The sequence below is a fragment of the Pseudophryne corroboree genome, unplaced genomic scaffold (genome assembly GCF_028390025.1).
Source record: "Pseudophryne corroboree isolate aPseCor3 unplaced genomic scaffold, aPseCor3.hap2 scaffold_144, whole genome shotgun sequence".
Taxonomy (NCBI): domain Eukaryota; kingdom Metazoa; phylum Chordata; class Amphibia; order Anura; family Myobatrachidae; genus Pseudophryne; species Pseudophryne corroboree.
In genome coordinates this window covers 694,926-712,570 of record NW_026968068.1, presented here as the reverse complement: position 1 = coordinate 712,570, position 17,645 = coordinate 694,926, and the positions used below count along the sequence as shown (strand labels likewise).

The 17,645-nt window shown below is 38.1% G+C and overlaps 2 non-coding genes across 2 annotated transcripts; both read left to right on the top strand.

The window, feature by feature from the left end:
• The first annotated feature begins 620 nt into the window (after window positions 1-620).
• On the top strand, window positions 621-784 carry LOC134997164 (U1 spliceosomal RNA). Its single transcript, XR_010199714.1, has one exon. It is a non-coding gene; the product is annotated as a U1 spliceosomal RNA (small nuclear RNA).
• A 152-nt stretch (window positions 785-936) lies between these two features.
• On the top strand, window positions 937-1,099 carry LOC134997397 (U1 spliceosomal RNA). Its single transcript, XR_010199918.1, has one exon. It is a non-coding gene; the product is annotated as a U1 spliceosomal RNA (small nuclear RNA).
• The last annotated feature ends 16,546 nt before the right edge of the window (window positions 1,100-17,645 follow it).

Here is a 17,645-nt window from a genome sequence, read left to right as displayed (position 1 = left end):
TTTCTTGAGCCCCTCCCTTCTATACCCTTGTGCACTATCCTGACTTCTCCTCCCGTCTGCTTACTTTGTGCCTTCCAATGCACAATGCAAACTACAGGTAGTGCTGCAGGGCCCACACCCTTTTACTTGCCTTACAGAGCAGCTCTGGAGCTGTTACAGTGCCCAGCTGCTGCAAGAAATCAGCTTGAATGCTTCATGGGATGGGGCATGGCCAACATGAGCCCCACACCAAAGGAGGGTGGGGGTGTTTAATGCGATCTAGGGGTCATCCAAGCAGCGCAAAAGGCCGCCATGCCCTGCACGTCCCTTTTCTCTTTTCATATGCAGATGAGGGTTGAAGCCAACTTTGACCCACTGCTTGGATAACATCACCATATGCAAATCCATCTGCTGCAGGCCTTCCCCCAGGAATGCTTGCACTAGTTGTTGCATTTGGTTTGTTGTTTGGGGGTGCTTCAGTATTAGGCAGCCTTCTGCCCTCCCATGTTCATCTGAAAATATGTGTTCTCCCTGCAGTTGTTGTCCCCAGATGAGAGTTCCCTTGTGCTGCCTCAGTTGAATTAACTTTACTTGACAGAGATGTGCCTGAGCAGCGGCCCTCCCCAGCCCTATCCCAAATCATACTTATTTTGCATAGGAGACACCATGGTCATGAAGATTGTTCACCCAGGGTGAGGTTCATTCATTGCATTCTGGGTATGCTGACCCCTGTGATTTCCCCAAATGTGGGAAACTCGCCTGCATTATTTGTGGTAGTGGGGGACTGTGTTTGTGTTTTCCGCTGGTCAGCTCTGGTAAAAGTCAGATTTCTTTGTCTCAGATCTTCCTCTAGCCTTGTTCTTCTTTCGAGAGTTCCATTGTGCTGCCTCAGTTGGATCTCCTTCACTTGACAGGGGGGTGCCCGAGCAGCGACCCTCCCCAGCTCTAGCCCAACTCCTACTTACCTGCCAGGTGAGATACTATGATCTTGAAGGTGCTTCTCCCAGGGCAAGGCTCACCCATTGCACTCTGGCTGTGCTGCCCCTGCGATTTCCCCAAATGTGGGAAACTTGACTGCATAATTTGTGTTTCCCCTGGTCGGCTCTCGTATAATTCAGATCTCTTTGTCTCAGGTCTCTCTCCAGCCTAGTTTGCTGTCTGTTTCCACTTCTCTTTTCTTGAGCCGCTCCCTTCTATGCCCTTGCGCACTATCCTGACTTCTCCCGTCTGATTACTTTGTGCCTTCCAACGCACAATGCGAACTACAGGTAGTGCTGCAGGGCCCACACCCTTTTATTTGCCTTACAGAGCAGCTCTGGAGCTGTTACAGTGCCCAGCTGCTGCAAGAAATCAGCTTGAATGCTTCAGGGGCTGGGGCATAGTCAACATGAGCCCCACACCGAAGGAGGGTGGAGGTGTTTAATGCGAACTAGGGGTCATCCAAGCGCCGCAAAAGGCCGCCATGCCCTGCATAACCCTTTTCTCTTTTCATATGCAGATGAGGGTTCCAGCCAACTTTGGCCCACTGCTTGGATGACATCACCGTATGCAAATTCGTCTCCTGCAGACCTTCCCCCAGGAATGCTTGTACTAGTTATTGCATATGGTTTGATATTTGATGGTGCTTCAGTATTAGGCAGCCTTCCGCCCTCCCATGTTCATCTGAAAAGATGTGGTCTCCCTGCAGTTGTTGTCCCCAGACGAGAGTTCCCTTGTGCTTCCTCAGTTGAATCTTCTTAACTTGACGGGGGAGGGGCTGCCCGAGCAGCCACCCTCCCCAGCCCTATCCCAACTCATACTTATTTTGCATATGAGATCTCTATATCATGAAGATTGTTCTCACAGGGTGAGGTTCATCCATTATATTTTAAAATAGGAAGGTTCAAATTACATATTTGAATTGCATCTATGTGCTGGATTCAAATGTCCCCCCCCCCTTCCTTTCTCAATTGTGCCCGTCAGCAGCTATTCTAAGGTTGCTGCCAATGGGTGTGACACATTAATTTCTTCTGTGGGGTACACTGGACTCCACAAGGATTCACATTGGGGTGTAGAGTAGGATCTTGATCTGAGGCACCAACCGGCTCAAAGCTTTTGACTGTTCCCAAGATGCTCAGCGCATTCTCCTCTATAACCCCGCTTCCATGAACAGGGAGCTCAGTTTGTAGTTGTTGCCTTCAGTAGCAGGCCACTTAACAGGGGCCTGCCTCAAGCAGCCTATTCTTAGCTATTAATTTTGACAAGAAAAGAAGAACTTTTTTTATGAGAATCTACAAGGGCTGCAGCAGGCTAGGTCTAATAGACATCTTTACTGCAGCTTCATCACTCCCAGCGGCACTGTATACTCCCGTGCCCTGGTTGCTGGGTCACTGCAGCGGAGGCTCCGGTTTCTTCCTAAGGTCAGTCACACACAATGTAACACCCCGGTATAACAAGTGTGTAAACTATGTGGAACAGGTCAGGGATACCTTGATGGACTATTCCTCCTTCAGCAGCAGCTCTTCTCTATTCCTGGCAGAGAGGCAAGGTTTCCCCAGACACAAAGAAAGGCAGGCAGGGCTTTGTATGAAAGAATAAATGGTTTACCACATAACTCAGAAAAGGAACTGATTACAGTAGGGAAGGGAAAGATTTGATTCAAGCAACTTAAACACAGACACCATATACACTTTAAGTCATTACACAAATGGTAATATAACTAAATCTGAGATTAATACTATGTTGCTTAGTAATAGAAATCAACTTATGCAGACAATATTTAAGTCCCAGATAACATTGGTGTCACTGCAGGGAGTCTCTATGTGCACGTTGGGGCCCGGTTATGTTGTTACATAGTTATATGCAGCTATTGTCTCCTTTAGCTGTGAACAAAATATTGTAGCTCTGTGTAGTAAAGATGATTGTTTAAAACAAACTGGAGCTGCTTCCCATGTAAATCGCTGCATAGGTATAGTAAATATAGGATAATGTCCTTTGCAGTGGAGTAGGTTTCAGTATAAATATGGATTTATCTCACCCAGTCAATAGATGTTTCTGAGGCAGTTTCCCCTCAGATGTAGGCCAGTCAGCATTGGTATAAAGGCTTTATACTCTCCTGTCTCTGACACTTGCTGTGCACTCTCTTGGCTGAGAGTGTCATGGCGTTCTTACTTGTTAATTGCTGCACTTCCACTGCTGTATTTTGCACTACTGCTTACTCTCTCATGCAATTTTCAGCTTATTTGTCTCCCCTCTCTCAGCTGCTCATCTCTGCGTAATGGCGTCGCCAGCTCTTTCCTCACCATGGCTCCAACTGACTTCTCAAACTGCTGTTCAATTTTCTTTTAAATAAACTTTATTTAAAATGGCACAGGCAACTACACTGTTGTCAAAAATGTCCTTGTTGTTATGGGATATCACACGTGCCCCCCCCCCCCAAAACATGCGTGTCCTCACGCATTTTGGTTTTATCCCTATATAAACTTCTCACTATATCCAGTCACATTCATTAGTGAACACAGATTATGTCTGAAACATTAACATTTATCAACATTTTTAACATCAGTATCTGATAGGTATAATTCCTTTTGTGCTATAGTACATTAACACATGCTCCTGGAGCAATCGGTTGAAATCTGGACAGTATATGGTCTTGAAAAGTTTGTCTAGGAAACCTCAACCCCCCTGCCATGGATGAGTATTGAACTCTTTCTAAACTGTCTTTGGGACATGCTGTACAAAACTGCAGCTGACTATGGTGGTTTTCTGTTTTGCAAGCCCTAGTCTTCTTGCCTCCTTGTCGGTGACAAACCACCTTAGTCTGCTGTAAATACATTTTATGAGCCTCTTCCATTCCATCTTGGGATTCAGTATCACAGCTGGTTTGGGACAATGGATTCTGGAGAGAAAGAGGCAGCAAGGTTCTTCTTACAGAACAGGTTGGACAGTTTCGGCACCATCTCTTGATGTCTTCCCTCATTTCAACCCAAAAGAACTTTTTCCAGATGCTTGTTTCCATCCTTTTGCACCCAGGGTGACCTGACTTGTCGTGATATTCTTCAAGCACATAACAAGCACTTTGTCTTGGAATTACAAGTTGACTGATCCTATAATGAGTATTAGGATCCACACTACATCGAACCAACTGTCCTTTCTCTTCAAACAGCCTTTCTCGCTGTCTCAACAACTTCAGGAGTTCTGGCGAGGATTCTTGCCTTTGTCGCTTGGTCAGGTATTTCCCAATCTTCAGTAAGGCTTTGAGGTGTCTTATCATCTGACTTTTATCTTGCAGGTGGTCAAAACTGGTTCCTTGAATAGGTTGCTCACAGTTTCTAGAACTGGATGCTATATTATTCATGCCTAACATTGAAGCATTCTTTCGGATAATCTGGACACTGGAGATGGGCATTTCTATCATTATTTGGCTAGCCTTATTTTTTTCATGTTCCTCTCTTACAGATAATTCTGTTATCATTCTTCCCTTTTGTTTGGCTATCCCAGGTTGAAGGCCTTGTTTCTCCTGGAGCTTGTCAGTTTGAAACTCTCCTTGGAGTGCTGCTACGAGCTCCTCACAGCAGTTCCGCAACACATTCATGCCCACTATCACTGGAGGCAATCCATCATCTTGGGCAGTGGTGATGATGAAGCCTTGCTGTGGTAGCACTGTTCGTCCGATTTGAATTTCAGCTTCCGAGTATCCTTTGCAAGGGATGCAGTGCCCATTGCTTGCAATCGGGTTTATCAATGTGGAAGTTGACGGAAACATCTGTTCCTCAGTCCAATGCTGCTCAAACTGTGTTGCTTGTATTGTGGTCACTTGTGATCCAGTGTCTAAGAGAGCGGGCATTGAGACTCCATTGATGCAAACTTGAACCACCGGGCTTTGGCTAACATAACGGGTTAACCACATGAATTTGGAGTTTAAATGATCTGGCTGCTCAAATTCTCTCTTAATTTGTCCGCTTCCTTCACAGCTTTGAAAAATGGGTCGCCTTTGGGAGGCAAAGTGGTTGGAAAAAAGTGTCTCCCTGTTTCTATGTAGGTCCCATTGGGAACTGTTCAGTGGTCTCCTCTCCTGGCACCATTCCATTTCTTCATGGAGCAGTGCCTGCTGTCTCTTCAGAATCTGCAGGTCTCTGCGCATCTCTGTCACACCACGTGTCAGTTCAGCCAGCAGACTTCGTAACTCACTAGAAGAGTCAAATATGCATGTCTTTGAACATGGCACTGTCACTCCTTTTACTGTAGGTGGGTAAGTAGCTCCTTTAAAACTTGACTCCTGGGCATCAGAATTCTCTTGATACCGTGGCATCTCTGGAATAGACTCTTGTGGAACAGCCCCTGAAGTAAGACTGGAGCCTAGAACTTTAATCGCAGCCTCTTTAAAATCCAGGAATGTGCTTCCAGGCTTCTGCAATCTCAATAGTCGCAGCTGAGTTTTACAAATTCGCCCCTTGCACCTTCAGTGAACTGGTCCAATAACATTTTCTCTTTGTCATGCACTTGCTCAGGGTCTGCTTGCTGAACATCTCTGAGTGCTTCCTGCAAGCTGAGGGCATAGCCCCGTAGTGACTCTCCTGGTTGTTGCTTTCGAGCAAAGAAGTGCATTTTAAGTTCTGACACTGTCCTTGTGTCAAATGTGGTAGCAAGCCTGTTGAGGATCTGGTCCACAGTCTTCTTCTCTTCAGTAGGCCAGGAAGTAACCTCTCTAAGTGCAAGCCCTTTCAACTGTCCCATCAAGATCTCCACCTTTTGCTGCTCTTTCAGCGGGTACAGACGAAACAAAGACTGCAGTAGTATCCTCATCAGTTTATTTTTGTCAATTACCATTTTAATAATCGGGTAAAGAAAATTAAGTGGATTTTTGAAAGAAAACAATACTGTCAATATACTATTAAAACAAATTAAAATGGTAAAAGTTATTGTACTTTAAGTAAAAATAAAAGAGCAAAAATATCAATCCCAGTTTTGGATTACTTTAATTAACAAAAAAAAATGCATATAGCAGAGGATAGTTTCAATCTGCCTACCTCTGGGCTATGGACCCAGCATGCTTCCATTACAGTACTCTGCTGCACATGTAATTGCAAGAGATCCTGAAGCACTCACTCATCATGGGAAAGTACCAATGTGTTTCTTCATTGGTTGATGGAAGAAACATCTTACAAAAACTCTCCAGATTATTGACTATTTAAAGTTTTTCTTGGAAACGTTCTAGATGAATGCTTATCAGCCTTTGTCAGTATGTACTTTTGCAAAGTGTCGCTGTGGCGCAATCAGTTAGTGTGTACGGCTATTAACCAAAAGGTTGGTGGTTCAATCCCACCCAGGGACGTAATTGACCTTGTTATCAGATTTTGGTGATCTTTAAGTAGACAAGTCAAAATTGCAAACCCCCTCTTATGGTGTAGGGTACCTGGCCTTCTCTGATGTAATCAGAGTTAGATTTAATTAAGTGATTTTATAAAAAAAACAGCTAGGAAGCACAATTTAGCAGTGGGTTGCAGAGAAAAAGAAAAATGCTGGCAGAAAAATCCAATTGAGTGATTAAACAGCTCTTCATTTTCTGGCTTTATTTTTATGATAACAAATTTGTTCTCTGAAAAGTGTCCACAAAGCCAAGTATCTGATTAACATCTTTGTAGGGATGGTTTTTCACCTATTACTAAATTAAACTTGCTTCATTGGAAAGGCAGCAAGATGTATCCTCATTTCAATATCTACGGAAATAATACAGGTTGACACCATGAAACATTAACGCCACTGCATCTTTGCTGTTTTCTCATGTGGAAGTCTGTTTAATGTGAAAACAAGGTGATCTCTAATTAGCACACAGGTAAGGAATTAAGAAAATCTTTATTTAAGGGTGAAGATGTTTCTCACAAAATCGTTGCCCCAATGCATCATTGAAATCCAAGCTGGAAAGATGATTTTAATATATTACTTGAACATTTTATATTGCTCTTCTGGTGATAATGTAGTTTGTTTTTGTCAATTACCATTTTAATAATCGGGTAAAGAAAATTAAGTGGATTTTTGAAAGAAAACAATACTGTCAATATACTATTAAAACAAATTAAAATGGTAAAAGTTATTGTACTTTAAGTAAAAATAAAAGAGCAAAAATATCAATCCCAGTTTTGGATTACTTTAATTAACAAAAAAAAAATGCATATAGCAGAGGATAGTTTCAATCTGCCTACCTCTGGGTTATGGACCCAGCATGCTTCCATTACAGTACTCTGCTGCACATGTAAGTGCAAGAGATCCTGAAGCACTCACTCATCATGGGAAAGTACCAATGTGTTTCTTCATTGGTTGATGGAAGAAACATCTTACAAAAACTCTCCACATTATTGACTTTTTAAAATGTTTCTAGGAATCGTTCTAGATGAATGCTTATTAGCCTTTGTCAGTATGGACTTTTGCAAAGTGTTGCTGTGGTGCAATCAGTTACTGCGTAAGGCTATTAACCAAAAGGTTGGTGGTTCAATCCCACCCAGGGATGTAATTGACCTTGTTATCAGATTTTGGTGATCTTTATGTAGACAAGTCAAAATTTCGAAAACCCCTGTTATGGTGTAGGGTACCTGGCCTTCTCTGATGTAATCAGAGTTAGATTTGATTCAGTGATTTTATAAAAACAGCTAGGAAGCACAATTTAGCAGTGGGTTGCAGAGAAAAAGAAATATGCTGGCAAAAAAATCCAATTGAGTGATTAAATAGCTCTTCATTTTCTGGCTTTATTTTTATGCTAACAAATTTGTTCTCTGAAAAGTGTCCACAAAGCCAAGTATCTGATTAACATCTTTGTAGGGATGGTTTTTCACCTATTACTAAATTAAACTTGCTTCATTGGAAAGGCAGCAAGGTGCATCCTCATTTCAATATCTACTGAAATAATACAGGTTGACACCAGGAAACATTAACGCCACTGCATCCTTGCTGCTTTCTCATGTGGAAGTCTGTTTAATGTGAAAACAAGGTGATATCTAATTAGCACACAGGTAAGGAATTAAGAAAATCTTTATTTAAGGGTGAAGATGTTTCTCACAAAATCGTTGCCCCAATGCATCATTGAAATTCAAGCTGGAAAGATGATTTTAATATATCATTTGTACATTTTGTATTGCTCTTCTGGTGACAATGTAGTTTGTTTTTGTCAATTACCATTTTAATAATCGGGTAAAGAAAATTAATTGGATTTTTGAAAGAAAACAATACTGTCAATATACTATTAAAACAAATTAAAATGGTAAAAGTTATTGTACTTTAAGTAAAAATAAAAGAGCAAAAATATCAATCCCAGTTTTGGATTACTTTAATTAACAAAAAAAAATGCATATAGCAGAGGATAGTTTCAATCTGCCTACCTCTGGGTTATGGACCCAGCATGCTTCCATTACAGTACTCTGCTGCACATGTAAGTGCAAGAGATCCTGAAGCACTCACTCATCATGGGAAAGTACCAATGTGTTTCTTCATTGGTTGATGGAAGAAACATCTTACAAAAACTCTCCACATTATTGACTTTTTAAAATGTTTCTAGGAATCGTTCTAGATGAATGCTTATTAGCCTTTGTCAGTATGGACTTTTGCAAAGTGTTGCTGTGGCGCAATCAGTTACTGTGTAAGGCTAATAACCAAAAGGTTGGTGGTTCAATCCCACCCAGGGACGTAATTGACCTTGTTATCAGATTTTGGTGATCTTTATGTAGACAAGTCAAAATTTCAAACCCCCTCTTATGGTGTAGGGTACCTGGCCTTCTCTGATGTAATCAGAGTTAGATTTGATTCAGTGATTTTATAAAAACAGCTAGTAAGCACAATTTAGCAGTGGGTTGCAGAGAAAAAGAAATATGCTGGCAAAAAAATCCAATTGAGTGATTAAACAGCTCTTCATTTTCTGGCTTTATTTTTATGCTAACAAATTTGTTCTCTGAAAAGTGTCCACAAAGCCAAGTTTCTGATTAACACCTTTGTAGGGATGGTTTTTCACCTATTACTAAATTAAACTTGCTTCATTGGAAAGGCTGCAAGATGCATCCTCATTTGAATATCTACTGAAATAATACAGGTTGACACCAGGAAACATTAACGCCACTGCATCCTTGCTGCTTTCTCATGTGGAAGTCTGTTTAATGTGAAAACAAGGTGATATCTAATTAGCACACAGGTAAGGAATTAAGAAAATCTTTATTTAAGGGTGAAGATGTTTCTCACAAAATCGTTGCCCCAATGCATCATTGAAATTCAAGCTGGAAAGATTATTTTAATATATCACTTGTACATTTTGTATTGCTCTTCTGGTGACAATGTAGTTTGTTTTTGTCAATTACCATTTTAATAATCGGGTAAAGAAAATTAAGTGGATTTTTGAAAGAAAACAATACTGTCAATATACTATTAAAACAAATGAAAATGGTAAAAGTTATTGTACTTTAAGTAAAAATAAAAGAGCAAAAATATCAATCCCAGTTTTGGATTACTTTAATTAACAAAAAAAAACGCATATAGCAGAGGATAGTTTCAATCTGCCTACCTCTGGGCTATGGACCCAGCATGCTTCCATTACAGTACTCTGCTGCACATGTAATTGCAAGAGATCCTGAAGTACTCACTCATCATGGGAAAGTACCAATGTGTTTCTTCATTGGTTGATGGAAGAAACATCTTACAAAAACTCTCCAGATTATTGACTACTTAAAGTTTTTCTAGGAAACGTTCTAGATGAATGCTTATTAGCCTTTGTCAGTATGTACTTTTGCAAAGTGTCGCTGTGGCGCAATCAGTTAGTGTGTACGGCTATTAACCAAAAGGTTGGTAGTTCAATCCCACCCAGGGATGTAATTGACCTTGTTATCAGATTTTGGTGATCTTTAAGTAGACAAGTCAAAATTTCAAAAACCCCTGTTATGGTGTTGGGTACCTGGCCTTCTCTGATGTAATCAGAGTTAGATTTGATTCAGTGATTTTATAAAAACAGCTAGGAAGCACAATTTAGCAGTGGTTTGCAGAGAAAAAGAAATATGCTGGCAAAAAAATCCAATTGAGTGATTTAACAGCTCTTCATTTTCTGGCTTTATTTTTATGCTAACAAATTTGTTCTCTGAAAAGTGTCCACAAAGCCAAGTATCTGATTAACATCTTTGTAGGGATGGTTTTTCACCTATTACTAAATTAAACTTGCTTCATTGGAAAGGCAGCAAGATGCATCCTCATTTCAATATCTACTGAAATAATACAGGTTGACACCAGGAAACATTAACGCCACTGCATCCTTGCTGCTTTCTCATGTGGAAGTCTGTTTAATGTGAAAACAAGGTGATATCTAATTAGCACACAGGTAAGGAATTAAGAAAATCTTTATTTAAGGGTGAAGATGTTTCTCACAAAATCGTTGCCCCAATGCATCATTGAAATTCAAGCTGGAAAGATGATTTTAATATATCACTTGTACATTTTGTATTGCTCTTCTGGTGACAATGTAGTTTGTTTTTGTCAATTACCATTTTAATAATAGGGTAAAGAAAATTAAGTGGATTTTTGAAAGAAAACAATACTGTCAATATACTATTAAAACAAATTAAAATGGTAAAAGTTATTGTACTTTAAGTAAAAATAAAAGAGCAAAAATATCAATCCCAGTTTTGGATTACTTTAATTAACAAAAAAAAAATGCATATAGCAGAGGATAGTTTCAATCTGCCTACCTCTGGGTTAAGGGGCCCAGCATGCTTCCATTGCAGTACTCTGCTGCACATGTAAGTGCAAGAGAACCTGAAGCACTCACTCATCATGGGAAAGTACCAATGCGTTTCTTCATTGGTTGATGGAAGAAACATCTTACAAAAACTCTCCAGATTATTGACTTTTTAAAGTTTTCTAGGAAACGTTCTAGATGAATGCTTATTAGCCTTTGTCAGTATGTACTTTTGCAAAGTGTCTCTGTGGTGCAATCGGTTAGTGTGTTTGGTTATTAACCAAAGGGTTGGTGGTTCAATCCCACCCAGGGATGTTATTGACCTTGTCATCAGATTTTGGTGATCTTTAAGTAGACAAGTCAAAATTTCAAACCCCCTCTTATGGTGTAGGGTACCTGGCCTACTCTGATGTAATCAGAGTTAGATTTGATTAAGTGATTTTATAAAAAAACAGCTAGGAAGCACAATTTAGCAGTGGTTTGCAGAGAAAATGAAATATGCTGGCTGAAAAATCCAATTGAGTGATTAAACAGCTCTTCATTTTCTGGCTTTATTTTTATGCTAACTAATTTGTTCTCTGAAAAGTGTCCACAAAGCCAAGTATCGGATTAACATCTTTGTAGGGATGGTTTTTCACCTATTACTAAATTAAACTTGCTTCATTGGAAAGGCAGCAAGATGCATCCTCATTTCAATATCTACTGAAATAATACAGGTTGACACCAGGAAACATTAACGCCACTGCATCCTTGCTGCTTTCTCATGTGGAAGTCTGTTTAATGTGAAAACAAGGTGATATCTAATTAGCACACAGGTAAGGAATTAAGAAAATCTTTATTTAAGGGTAAGATGTTTCTCACAAAATCGTTGCCCCAATGCATCATTGAAATTCAAGCTGGAAAGATGATTTTAATATATCATTTGTACATTTTGTATTGCTCTTCTGGTGACAATGTAGTTTGTTTTTGTCAATTACCATTTTAATAATCGGGTAAAGAAAATTAATTGGATTTTTGAAAGAAAACAATACTGTCAATATACTATTAAAACAAATTAAAATGGTAAAAGTTATTGTACTTTAAGTAAAAATAAAAGAGCAAAAATATCAATCCCAGTTTTGGATTACTTTAATTAACAAAAAAAAATGCATATAGCAGAGGATAGTTTCAATCTGCCTACCTCTGGGTTATGGACCCAGCATGCTTCCATTACAGTACTCTGCTGCACATGTAAGTGCAAGAGATCCTGAAGCACTCACTCATCATGGGAAAGTACCAATGTGTTTCTTCATTGGTTGATGGAAGAAACATCTTACAAAAACTCTCCACATTATTGACTTTTTAAAATGTTTCTAGGAATCGTTCTAGATGAATGCTTATTAGCCTTTGTCAGTATGGATTTTTGCGAAGTGTTGCTGTGGCGCAATCAGTTACTGTGTAAGGCTATTAACCAAAAGGTTGGTGGTTCAATCCCACCCAGGGACGTAATTGACCTTGTTATCAGATTTTGGTGATCTTTATGTAGACAAGTCAAAATTTCAAACCCCCTCTTATGGTGTAGGGTACCTGGCCTTCTCTGATGTAATCAGAGTTAGATTTGATTCAGTGATTTTATAAAAACAGGTAGGAAGCACAATTTAGCAGTGGGTTGCAGAGAAAAAGAAATATGCTGGCAAAAAAATCCAATTGAGTGATTAAACAGCTCTTCATTTTCTGGCTTTATTTTTATGCTAACAAATTTGTTCTCTGAAAAGTGTCCACAAAGCCAAGTTTCTGATTAACACCTTTGTAGGGATGGTTTTTCACCTATTACTAAATTAAACTTGCTTCATTGGAAAGGCAGCAAGATGCATCCTCATTTGAATATCTACTGAAATAATACAGGTTGACACCAGGAAACATTAACGCCACTGCATCCTTGCTGCTTTCTCATGTGGAAGTCTGTTTAATGTGAAAACAAGGTGATATCTAATTAGCACACAGGTAAGGAATTAAGAAAATCTTTATTTAAGGGTGAAGATGTTTCTCACAAAATCGTTGCCCCAATGCATCATTGAAATTCAAGCTGGAAAGATTATTTTAATATATCACTTGTACATTTTGTATTGCTCTTCTGGTGACAATGTAGTTTGTTTTTGTCAATTACCATTTTAATAATCGGGTAAAGAAAATTAAGTGGATTTTTGAAAGAAAACAATACTGTCAATATACTATTAAAACAAATGAAAATGGTAAAAGTTATTGTACTTTAAGTAAAAATAAAAGAGCAAAAATATCAATCCCAGTTTTGGATTACTTTAATTAACAAAAAAAAACGCATATAGCAGAGGATAGTTTCAATCTGCCTACCTCTGGGCTATGGACCCAGCATGCTTCCATTACAGTACTCTGCTGCACATGTAATTGCAAGAGATCCTGAAGTACTCACTCATCGTGGGAAAGTACCAATGTGTTTCTTCATTGGTTGATGGAAGAAACATCTTACAAAAACTCTCCAGATTATTGACTACTTAAAGTTTTTCTAGGAAACGTTCTAGATGAATGCTTATTAGCCTTTGTCAGTATGTACTTTTGCAAAGTGTCGCTGTGGCGCAATCAGTTAGTGTGTACGGCTATTAACCAAAAGGTTGGTAGTTCAATCCCACCCAGGGATGTAATTGACCTTGTTATCAGATTTTGGTGATCTTTAAGTAGACAAGTCAAAATTTCAAAAACCCCTGTTATGGTGTTGGGTACCTGGCCTTCTCTGATGTAATCAGAGTTAGATTTGATTCAGTGATTTTATAAAAACAGCTAGGAAGCACAATTTAGCAGTGGTTTGCAGAGAAAAAGAAATATGCTGGCAAAAAAATCCAATTGAGTGATTTAACAGCTCTTCATTTTCTGGCTTTATTTTTATGCTAACAAATTTGTTCTCTGAAAAGTGTCCACAAAGCCAAGTATCTGATTAACATCTTTGTAGGGATGGTTTTTCACCTATTACTAAATTAAACTTGCTTCATTGGAAAGGCAGCAAGATGCATCCTCATTTCAATATCTACTGAAATAATACAGGTTGACACCAGGAAACATTAACGCCACTGCATCCTTGCTGCTTTCTCATGTGGAAGTCTGTTTAATGTGAAAACAAGGTGATATCTAATTAGCACACAGGTAAGGAATTAAGAAAATCTTTATTTAAGGGTGAAGATGTTTCTCACAAAATCGTTGCCCCAATGCATCATTGAAATTCAAGCTGGAAAGATGATTTTAATATATCACTTGTACATTTTGTATTGCTCTTCTGGTGACAATGTAGTTTGTTTTTGTCAATTACCATTTTAATAATAGGGTAAAGAAAATTAAGTGGATTTTTGAAAGAAAACAATACTGTCAATATACTATTAAAACAAATTAAAATGGTAAAAGTTATTGTACTTTAAGTAAAAATAAAAGAGCAAAAATATCAATCCCAGTTTTGGATTACTTTAATTAACAAAAAAAAATGCATATAGCAGAGGATAGTTTCAATCTGCCTACCTCTGGGTTAAGGGGCCCAGCATGCTTCCATTGCAGTACTCTGCTGCACATGTAAGTGCAAGAGAACCTGAAGCACTCACTCATCATGGGAAAGTACCAATGCGTTTCTTCATTGGTTGATGGAAGAAACATCTTACAAAAACTCTCCAGATTATTGACTTTTTAAAGTTTTCTAGGAAACGTTCTAGATGAATGCTTATTAGCCTTTGTCAGTATGTACTTTTGCAAAGTGTCTCTGTGGTGCAATCGGTTAGTGTGTTTGGTTATTAACCAAAGGGTTGGTGGTTCAATCCCACCCAGGGATGTTATTGACCTTGTCATCAGATTTTGGTGATCTTTAAGTAGACAAGTCAAAATTTCAAACCCCCTCTTATGGTGTAGGGTACCTGGCCTACTCTGATGTAATCAGAGTTAGATTTGATTAAGTGATTTTATAAAAAAACAGCTAGGAAGCACAATTTAGCAGTGGTTTGCAGAGAAAATGAAATATGCTGGCAGAAAAATCCAATTGAGTGATTAAACAGCTCTTCATTTTCTGGCTTTATTTTTATGCTAACTAATTTGTTCTCTGAAAAGTGTCCACAAAGCCAAGTATCGGATAAACATCTTTGTAGGGATGGTTTTTCACCTATTACTAAATTAAACTTGCTTCATTGGAAAGGCAGCAAGATGCATCCTCATTTCAATATCTACTGAAATAATACAGGTTGACACCAGGAAACATTAACGCCACTGCATCCTTGCTGCTTTCTCATGTGGAAGTCTGTTTAATGTGAAAACAAGGTGATATCTAATTAGCACACAGGTAAGGAATTAAGAAAATCTTTATTTAAGGGTAAGATGTTTCTCACAAAATCGTTGCCCCAATGCATCATTGAAATTCAAGCTGGAAAGATGATTTTAATATATCATTTGTACATTTTGTATTGCTCTTCTGGTGACAATGTAGTTTGTTTTTGTCAATTACCATTTTAATAATCGGGTAAAGAAAATTAATTGGATTTTTGAAAGAAAACAATACTGTCAATATACTATTAAAACAAATTAAAATGGTAAAAGTTATTGTACTTTAAGTAAAAATAAAAGAGCAAAAATATCAATCCCAGTTTTGGATTACTTTAATTAACAAAAAAAAATGCATATAGCAGAGGATAGTTTCAATCTGCCTACCTCTGGGTTATGGACCCAGCATGCTTCCATTACAGTACTCTGCTGCACATGTAAGTGCAAGAGATCCTGAAGCACTCACTCATCATGGGAAAGTACCAATGTGTTTCTTCATTGGTTGATGGAAGAAACATCTTACAAAAACTCTCCACATTATTGACTTTTTAAAATGTTTCTAGGAATCGTTCTAGATGAATGCTTATTAGCCTTTGTCAGTATGGACTTTTGCAAAGTGTTGCTGTGGCGCAATCAGTTACTGTGTAAGGCTATTAACCAAAAGGTTGGTGGTTCAATCCCACCCAGGGACGTAATTGACCTTGTTATCAGATTTTGGTGATCTTTATGTAGACAAGTCAAAATTTCAAACCCCCTCTTATGGTGTAGGGTACCTGGCCTTCTCTGATGTAATCAGAGTAAGATTTGATTCAGTGATTTTATAAAAACAGCTAGGAAGCACAATTTAGCAGTGGGTTGCAGAGAAAAAGAAATATGCTGGCAAAAAAATCCAATTGAGTGATTAAACAGCTCTTCATTTTCTGGCTTTATTTTTATGCTAACAAATTTGTTCTCTGAAAAGTGTCCACAAAGCCAAGTTTCTGATTAACACCTTTGTAGGGATGGTTTTTCACCTATTACTAAATTAAACTTGCTTCATTGGAAAGGCAGCAAGATGCATCCTCATTTGAATATCTACTGAAATAATACAGGTTGACACCAGGAAACATTAACGCCACTGCATCCTTGCTGCTTTCTCATGTGGAAGTCTGTTTAATGTGAAAACAAGGTGATATCTAATTAGCACACAGGTAAGGAATTAAGAAAATCTTTATTTAAGGGTGAAGATGTTTCTCACAAAATCGTTGCCCCAATGCATCATTGAAATTCAAGCTGGAAAGATGATTTTAATATATCACTTGTACATTTTGTATTGCTCTTCTGGTGACAATGTAGTTTGTTTTTGTCAATTACCATTTTAATAATCGGGTAAAGAAAATTAAGTGGATTTTTGAAAGAAAACAATACTGTCAATATACTATTAAAACAAATGAAAATGGTAAAAGTTATTGTACTTTAAGTAAAAATAAAAGAGCAAAAATATCAATCCCAGTTTTGGATAACTTTAATTAACAAAAAAAAACGCATATAGCAGAGGATAGTTTCAATCTGCCTACCTCTGGGCTATGGACCCAGCATGCTTCCATTACAGTACTCTGCTGCACATGTAATTGCAAGAGATCCTGAAGTACTCACTCATCATGGGAAAGTACCAATGTGTTTCTTCATTGGTTGATGGAAGAAACATCTTACAAAAACTCTCCAGATTATTGACTACTTAAAGTTTTTCTAGGAAACGTTCTAGATGAATGCTTATTAGCCTTTGTCAGTATGTACTTTTGCAAAGTGTCGCTGTGGCGCAATCAGTTAGTGTGTACGGCTATTAACCAAAAGGTTGGTGGTTCAATCCCACCCAGGGATGTAATTGACCTTGTTATCAGATTTTGGTGATCTTTAAGTAGACAAGTCAAAATTTCAAAAACCCCTGTTATGGTGTAGGGTACCTGGCCTTCTCTGATGTAATCAGAGTTAGATTTGATTCAGTGATTTTATAAAAACAGCTAGGAAGCACAATTTAGCAGTGGTTTGCAGAGAAAAAGAAATATGCTGGCAAAAAAATCCAATTGAGTGATTAAACAGCTCTTCATTTTCTGGCTTTATTTTTATGCTAACAAATTTGTTCTCTGAAAAGTGTCCACAAAGCCAAGTATCTGATTAACATCTTTGTAGGGATGGTTTTTCACCTATTACTAAATTAAACTTGCTTCATTGGAAAGGCAGCAAGATGCATCCTCATTTCAATATCTACTGAAATAATACAGGTTGACACCAGGAAACATTAACGCCACTGCATCCTTGCTGCTTTCTCATGTGGAAGTCTGTTTAATGTGAAAACAAGGTGATATCTAATTAGCACACAGGTAAGGAATTAAGAAAATCTTTATTTAAGGGTGAAGATGTTTCTCACAAAATCGTTGCCCCAATGCATCATTGAAATTCAAGCTGGAAAGATGATTTTAATATATCACTTGTACATTTTGTATTGCTCTTCTGGTGACAATGTAGTTTGTTTTTGTCAATTACCATTTTAATAATAGGGTAAAGAAAATTAAGTGGATTTTTGAAAGAAAACAATACTGTCAATATACTATTAAAACAAATTAAAATGGTAAAAGTTATTGTACTTTAAGTAAAAATAAAAGAGCAAAAATATCAATCCCAGTTTTGGATTACTTTAATTAAC